The sequence below is a fragment of the Stenella coeruleoalba genome, assembly GCF_951394435.1.
Source record: "Stenella coeruleoalba genome assembly, chromosome: 1".
In the NCBI taxonomy this organism is placed as follows: Eukaryota; Metazoa; Chordata; class Mammalia; order Artiodactyla; family Delphinidae; genus Stenella; species Stenella coeruleoalba.
Window position 1 is genome coordinate 8,304,542 of NC_137169.1, and position 8,341 is coordinate 8,312,882.

At 52.0% G+C, this 8,341-nt stretch overlaps 1 pseudogene across 1 annotated transcript; it reads left to right on the top strand.

Moving 5' to 3' along the window:
- The first annotated feature begins 4,907 nt into the window (after positions 1-4,907).
- Positions 4,908-6,281, top strand: LOC307191932 (large ribosomal subunit protein uL18-like; annotated as a pseudogene). Its single transcript has 2 exons — positions 4,908-5,828; positions 6,012-6,281. The product of its transcript is annotated as a large ribosomal subunit protein uL18-like (transcript).
- The last annotated feature ends 2,060 nt before the right edge of the window (positions 6,282-8,341 follow it).

An 8,341-nucleotide genomic window follows, 5' to 3' on the forward strand; every position in this document is an offset into this window, starting at 1 on the left:
TGGGTATTCAACTTAGCCTGGGGCTGAGAAGGCTTCCTGGAGGAGGGGACGTTTTTCTAGCAGAATCTTGAGCCAGAGACTCAATTCTCTGTCCTGGGGCCTAGAGGGATCTCACCCCCTACTGTCCAAACTTCCTTCCGGCCGTGGTAACTTAATATTGAATGGCTGGGCGGGGCTGGCAGCCCTGCTCCATCCACCATCCCGGACTCCAGGCCATCTGTCCTCCAAATCAGACTTTGTCCTGACCCTGGCACTGCTGTGGGGTGGGCAGCAGGCAGTGAGGAGAAAGGGTAGTTCTGGGCCTAGGACCTGAGGGACTGCCAGAGGTTAGCCAGCAAGAAGTTCCCAAAGCTTCCAGAATGACTGGAGAGCTTGCTTTAAATTTGGATACAGGTCTAATTCAGACCTTCCGACTGAGTATCTGGGCGAGGATTTGAGCTTCTGCATTTTTAAGCACGCACCCCAGGGTCTTCTCATGCTATACCAGTGGACTTGGGTTGGGGACCCACCTCCTGCTCTGTGCTGAGCTAGTGGTCACCTCCCCCCCTCCCCCGCTAGAGACTTCCTGTGAGCTGTGAGCTCCCGGGAGCATCCCTCCCGCCATAGACATCATCCCCATCACCTAAATCATCTCCCCGCGACCTGGATCTGTGTTGCCAAGGAGAGGGAGTGAGAAAGAGGAGACTGTCTCCCCAGGGATGTCCTCTCTACCTCTGCAAGCTCCACCCTGCAGAGACACCCCCCCCACCTCTGTTTCCTGGAGAGCGCGGGGGAGCATGGGGGCTCCTCTGTGGCTGAATCAGTGACCTCCCATTCATTCATATGCATGGATCAAATTTTGGAAATGCAATTAATTACCTGTTGTTGTGTCTGCTTTAATTATTGTCGTGTCTTCTATATACTTCACACAATGTAATAAACAGTTGGGGAAACAAGATCTTCATTGTGGCCAGGGCTCGGGAGAAGCTGGGCTCTGTCCCCAGCCCTGGGAAGCACTTTCCACCTGTCATTCATGGTCACATCCATTCATTCTTTCATGCGTTTGTTCACTGATTCTCCAGTCAGTTTGTCATTGATTCATTCACTCAGTCCCTCATGCATTCGAATACTCATTTACTCATTCATTCATTCATTTATCCAGTGAATATGTGTTAGCAAAGCCATGTGACAGCCTCCAGGAGAGGTGCCAGGAAGGTCATGGTAAATAAAACAAGAAGGTCCCTGCCTTTTATGAGCTGGCAATCTGGTGGGGGAGACAGACGATAAATACATGAGATGAATACAAATAGAGCCAGGATGACCAGGGAGGACTTCTTGGAGGAGGCAACATTTAAACCCACTCCCTGTTTCATTCATTTGTTTATTCATCCATTTGGGCAGAGCAGGCTCTATTCCTGGAAAGAGCAAGAGATAGAAGGCCCAGTTCTGAACCAAGACCTAGGGGGAGAGACAACTGGCGGCCGAATTATTACAACACAGTGGGAAACATGGTGGTAGAGGTAGGAACCAAGTGGGAGCGTGGAAGCTGGAGAAACAGCCAGGAAAGTTTTTTCCTTGAGAGGAGGCATGGAGCGGGTCTTCCAGGGCCCAGAGAAGGTGAGTAATCTGAGCCTCCAGGGGACAGGCTCAGGGGCCATGCACAGCTCCTCTGAAGGGAGGGACCAGCAAGTCCCGGTCACAAGTGCTGTGCACAGTGGTGGTGGCCTGGAGAAAGAGGAGGAGTGGGTCTGGTGACTAAGACCTCCTGGTTCCCAGCCCCCGCAGGGCTTGGAGTCAGAGGGGACTGGATAAGGCTGGGTCTTGGTGAAGGAACAGAAGTTTATCAGCCAGAGAAGGACACTCCAAGTGTACCCCGCACGTGCAGAGGCCTAGGGGCAGGAGGGAGCTGGTATGGAGTGGGGAAGCCTGACTTCGTGGCAGAAGATGGAGCCTTAGGCCCAGGAGGTGGGAGACAGGTGACTGGATCACAGGGGCTGGGGGGGGCAGCACCGAGGAGCCCGAGCGAAATCCCAGAAGTAATCAGCAGTCATGGGCGGTCTGCAGGCTGGGGAGGTGACGTCAGAGCTGAGTATCTGTGCTTGCTTACAAACATGTTCAAGGGACTTCCCTGACGGTCCAGTGGTTAAGACTCCGTGCTCCCAGTGCAGGGGGCCTGGCTTCCACACCTGGTCGGGAAACTAGATCCCGAATGCCACAACTAAGACCCAGCGCAGTCAAATAAGTAAATATTTTTTAAAAAAATAAATATCCTAACAGACTTTAAAAAAAAAAACCAACCAAACAAATGTGTTCCAATGCCTGCTCAGGGCCGGGGATACAGCAATAAGCAAGACATGGCCTCCGCCCGTGGAGAGCCAGTGACTCCGGTGGTGGAAGTGTCATCAGGGCGACCATGCTAGGTACCCAGGAGCCCAGAAGAGCAGGTTAGGCTCAGGAAAGAAAAATGAAAAGCCAGCAACACCTAGTATTTATCAAGCCCTTCCTCCACGCCAGGTGCCTCGCATTGGTTATCCCATTAATAATAATAATAGTAGGAGCAGCAGCAGTAATAAGTAACACTTATTTTGTGCCAGCTTCTTTCTGGTCTATGGGCTTTTACCCATATTAATTCCTTTAATCTTCACGACAACCCTGGGAGGTGGATATAATGATCAATGTCCCCATTTGACAGATAAGGACATGGAGGCTCAGAAGCTGAGCGACTTCCCCAAGGAATAAGTGGCTGAGCCAATATATGCACTCAGACCTTCCCTCTTCCCCAGTCCATGCTGGCCTCTTCCTGCCCCGCCCCCCACTCCATCAAGGGATGGGCTGGGGGCTGAGGGGGCGGGGGCACTGCTGGCAATGAGCCGATGGCCCTGTCCTCTCCCTTCAGGCAGCCACGGGCTGCTGCATTCTCCTGCCGACTGAGGCTAGTGTTTTATGAACCCAGAACCGCAGCAAGATTCTCCTATTAATTTATTGGTATTGCTAATTAAACATCATATTCGCAAATGTAAATTTCCTAATGGCCTCCCTTCCATTTCCGAAGTTTCCCAAAAGAGATTTCTTGTTATGGTTGTCAATTGAAATCAATTAAATCTCACCGGATGGGTGGGCTGTGGCTGGCTCAGGGGTCACCGAGGGGATCTGGGGCCTCTGGACAGGGTCTAGCTGGGGCCCTTTTTGACCACAGAAAAGGACCGGGATCAGGGAACTCTGGGGAGAAAGAGGCAGAGTAGGCCCAGCCCCAAGCTCCTGGGTGTCAGCTGCCTTCCCTCTGGCCTCCCCTAGTCAGGGATGGGCTTTCCTCTGGCCCTTGATGTGGTTGCTGGCTGGGCCTGTAGCTGTTTGCAAGGCTACGTCAGGGAGGCCAGGCTAGGATGAGGAGTGAGGAGGGAGGTGGAGGGAAGAGAGAATCTAACAGGAGGGTCCAGGAATGAGCAAATGCCGGTGCTTGGAGGAAACTTAGAGATTTTTCCAGTCAAACCCCTCATTTGAAAACTGGGGAAACGGAGGCACCAGGGAGGAAGTGACATGCCCAAGGCCACAGAGTCAATATGTGGAGAAGCTGGGACTTAAACAGAGGTCTGCCTGTAACCCCTTTGAGAATTTGATGAGCTATGTGCCCTCACTCCAGAAAAATGTACACAGGGATCACATAATTGCAGGAACCTCGCTCTCTACCATGGCAATCCCCGACCCCAGTCAGTCATCGTGTAGTGCTTAAAAGCAATGGCTCTTGGACCACAGGTGACCGCTTTTGAATCCCATATCCAGCAAGCTCTCTGTCTCTCTGGACCTCAGTCTTCCTGTCTGTAAAATGGAACGGCAGTCTCTCCCTCCCAGGGCTGCTGGGAGGGTTATCTGACAAAGCATGTGAGTGCCCAATACCAGGATGGACCTCATCATGTCAGAGCCCAGTGTGGAGAGGCCTCTGGCCAGTGCCGGCCTGGGCTGCGGGTGGACCCAGGGAGGTTGGGAGAGGGTGAGCCCACGCAGGCCGAGGCTTGGCTTCACGTTTGGAATGATGGTCACCATTTACTCAGCGCTGAGACACCACATGCGTCATCTCTGTAATTCTCCCAGCTGATGAGGAGGTGCTGTCTTTGCCTCCTTCACAGATGGGGAAACTGAGGCTAGGGAAGTCCAGGACTTGCCTGGCCTGGGGTTCCCTGGGGGAGGGTCTCTCTGACTCCAGAGTCTGAGTTGGTAACTGCTCTGCCTTTGCTGAGAATGAAATGGAAGAACTAAGAGTGGACCAGCCACCAGGACTTTGAGTCCCTGCTCTGCAGCTCCTTTGCTGGGGGGGCTTGAGCATGACCCCTGCACAGTCAGGGCCCAGGACACACCTGAAATATGTCAGAGAGGACTGATGGTCTCTGCAGGCCAGTCTAAGACACCAGGGTGCACACAACGGTCAGCACTGCCCTTTCCACTCCTACAGCTACAGGCCTAGTGTCCCCTCCCGACACCCCTAAGCACAGCCTCTGGGGAGAGAGGCAGAAAAGGGAGCCTGTGGGGGAAACTAAGTCAAAGGGCCAAGGCACTGGCAAGGACCCAGAGGATGCGGAAGACCCCTTCCCTTACCTTTGTCCCTGGTACCTGCGCAAAGCTGGGGAGTGGGACTGGCGGGGAAGGAGATAAGTGAGGGACATCTCCCAGATGCCAGGAAGCATCCGCCTCGCCCCAGCTCTCCATGGCACACGTGGCTTTTGAGTGTCAGTATCGTTAGGGGACCAGTGGGTAATCTGAGCGTGTTGGTTGCTGCGTGGGGATCTCCATTAGGGAAAGTTTTAAAAATACACTCTATTGTTGTTTGTTATTAATGGTAATGACACAGGGCGCGAGGCTGCCCATCAGCTCCCTACTGTCCCCGGCTCCTAATGTGCTGGGGGGAACAGTCATGACCCAGAGCCTTGCATGGAGCGCGGGCTGGGCTCAGGGCACAGGACGACCCCGGGGTGCCCAGACATTAAAAAAAAATTTTTTTTTTGCTTTATCCACCGCCCCCCCCACCGGAGCCGTGCTGGTTCTGCAGCTCAGTGGCGGCTAGGGCCTCTGTTCTACAGGATGGGGGTTGTTAAAGTTGTCAAGAATAAGGCCTAGTTCAAGAGATGCCAAGTGAAATTTAGAAGACGGCAAGAGGGCAAAACTGACTACTATGCTCAGAAACGATTGGTAATCCAAGATAAAAATAAGTACAGTGCACCCAAATACAGAATGACAGTTCAGGTAACTCACAGAGATACCGTTTGTCAGATTGCTATGCCCGTATAAAAGGAGGTATGATCGTTTGTGCAGTTTGTGCTCGTGAACTCCCGAAGTATGGTGTGAAGGCTGGCCTGACAAATTACGCTGAAGCATCTTGTACTGGCCTGCTGCTGGCACGCAGGCTTCTTCATAGGTTTGGGATGGACAGAATTTATGAAGGCCAAGTCGAGGTGACTGGAGGTGAATACAGTGTGGAAAGCGTTGATGGTCAACCTGGTGGCTTCACCTGTTACTTGGATGCAGGGCCTGCCAGGTCTACTACTGAGAATAACGTTGTTGGGGCCCTGAAGGGAGCTGTCGATGGAGGCTTGTCTATCCCTCACAGTACCAAACGGTTCCCTGGTTATGATTCAGAAAGCAAAGAATTCAATGCTGAGGTACACTGAAACCACATCATGGGGCAGAACATCGCAGATTATGTGCGTTACCTGATCGAAGAAGGTGAAGATACTTACAAAAAACAACTCTCTCAATACATAAAGAAAAACATAACTCCAGACATGATGGAGGAGATGGATAAGAAAGCTCATGCTACAATATGAGAGAATCCAGTGTATGAGAAGTTAAAAGAAGAGGTGGGGGCTTCCCTGGTGGTGCAGTGGTTGAGAGTCCGCCTGCCGATGCAGGGGACGCGGGTTCGTGCCCCGGTCCGGGAGGATCCCACATGCCGCAGAGCGGCTGGGCCCGTGAGCCATGGCCGCTGAGCCTGCGTGTCCGGAGCCTGTGCTCCGCAACGGGAGAGGCCACAACAGTGAGAGGCCCGCGTATCGCAAAAAAAAAAAAAAAAGAAGAGGTGGAACCATCCCAAAATGTCACTTGCCCAGAAGAAAGATCGGGTAGCTCAGAAGAAGGCAAGCTTCCTTAGAGCTCAGGAACGGGCTGCTGAGAGTTAATAACCCAAACCACAATTTCTACGAAGATTTTTCGGATAAAGACAGTAATAAACTTATTGAACAAGTTAAAAAAAATTTTTAATGTGGTAAAATACACAGAACATAAAATTTAACATTGTAGGCCTTTCTTTTTTTTTTTTTTGCGGTACGCGGGCCTCTCACTGCTGTGGTCTCTCCCGTTGCGGAGCACAGGCTCCGGACGTGCAGGCTCAGTGGCCATGGCTCACGGGCCCAGCCACTCCGCGGCATGTGGGATCCTCCCGGACCGGGGCACGAACCCGTGTCCCCTGCATCGGCAGGTGGACTCTCAACCACTGCGCCACCAGGGAAGCCCTGTAGGCCTTTTAAAGTATGTAATTCAGTGGCATTAAGTAAATTTTATGTAGCTGTCTAGTTCCAGAACTTTGTCATCACCCCAAAATGAAACCTCATACCCATTAAGCAGTCCCTCCTCATTTTCCCATCCCCCTGGCAACCACGAAGCTGCCTTCTGTCTCTATAGATTTGCCTTTTCTGGATTTGCCGATTCTGTACCCATGAAATATCAACTCCCCGTTTCCCCCTCCCCCCAGGCCCTGGTAACCTCTCGTCCGCTTTTGTGTCTATGGATTTGTCTATTCCAGGTACCTCATATAGATGGAACTCTGCATCGTCTGGCCTTTTGTGTCTGCCTTCTTTCGCATAGCATCATGTTTTCAAGGTTCATCCATGTGGCATGTGCCAGTGCTCCATTCCGTGTTCCGGCAGAACAATATTCCACTGTGTGGATAGACCACGTTGTGTTTACCCATCATTCACCGATGGACATATGGGTTGTTGCCACCTTTTAGCTACCGTGAATAACGTCCAGATGCTGAGCACACGGTTATCTGCGTTCTGAGTAGGGAGATGTCTCGATTCTCCTGCACAGATGTCCGGAGAGCAAATAAAAGGTCATCCTTTCATACTGTACATGAGTGTGTCCAAGCTTCAGACCCCCAGCTCAGGGGCCCAAAGGACCACTTTGGTGCTCTCATTAGGTAGGTGGGCTCCCGTAGGGCCCAGGCCCCCAGGGAAATTATCCACAGCTTGAAACAGTGCGGGTTCCTTGAGGTGGGGAAAAGAGGGGCAAGCGGTACCCCTTGGACATGTGACCCTGTGGGGTGGTGGGGGCTGGATGAGATGACCTTCTGAGGACCCTCGTAGGCTAGCACACAGGAAGAGGTCTCTGCCCACTTGGCAGACCTTGTGGCCTAGAGCATAGAACATGAAATGTCAGAGATGGACAAGGTCTTGCTGTTGTCCAGTTCAAGTGTCCCACCCTGGGCATTTTAGAGATGGGGAAACTGAAGCCAGAGAAGAGACGAGACCTCTTCATTGTGTCGCCAACACCTTCACAGCTCCCGTTGACTGACACTTCCCAGCATGAGTTCCCTTAAACCATACACTTTAAGGGGTGTTCTAATGTCATTCCCATTTTACAGATGGGAACTTGAAGGCTCATGGAAGTGAACCCCTGTCTGAAATGTAGGGAAGGGACAGAAGTTCTCAGGTGTCCCCAAAGGAAACCAGAGGTTTTCCAGCTAAACTCACGCCACTGCGGCCAGTGGCAACTGCCCTCGAGGTTGGCACTAAGTCATCCTCTCCCAGGGCGCTTAGCACCCCTGCACTCTCCTGCTGGCATCTCCATCCCTCAGCCAGAAGCTGGATGTCTTGGGAGGTGGCATAAATAATGGCAAGAGCACAGACTTGAGTGAAAATCCCAACTCCACCCCTTGGTAATTTACTTTATCTCACTGAGCCTCAGTGTGCCCATCTGTAAAATGGGGAGTCTTGCCAGCACCCACTGCAGAGGGTTGCTTTAAGAGTTAAATGAGTTAATGTATCCAGGAGGCTTGCACAGAGCTTGGCACACAGTGAGTGCTCCAAAAATGTAGCCCAGACAAGCCTGGCCCCCCACCAAGCCCCACGTGGGAAGAGCTGGACGGAAGAACATCAAACAGATCAGGGAGCCTGGCGCTGCCCCCGGGGATTCGTAGCTGAGAAGAAGCGGCGCTCATGGTCTCCCTGGGATAATCAGAGAGGACACCACCTTAATTCCACCTCCATCAGACCTCTGCCAGAAGACACGACCCTTTCACCTCATCAATATTCAAGAGCTTAACAAAAAAAGCTATAACTAGGGAAGTCAGAAATAATGGAATGCAGTATTGATT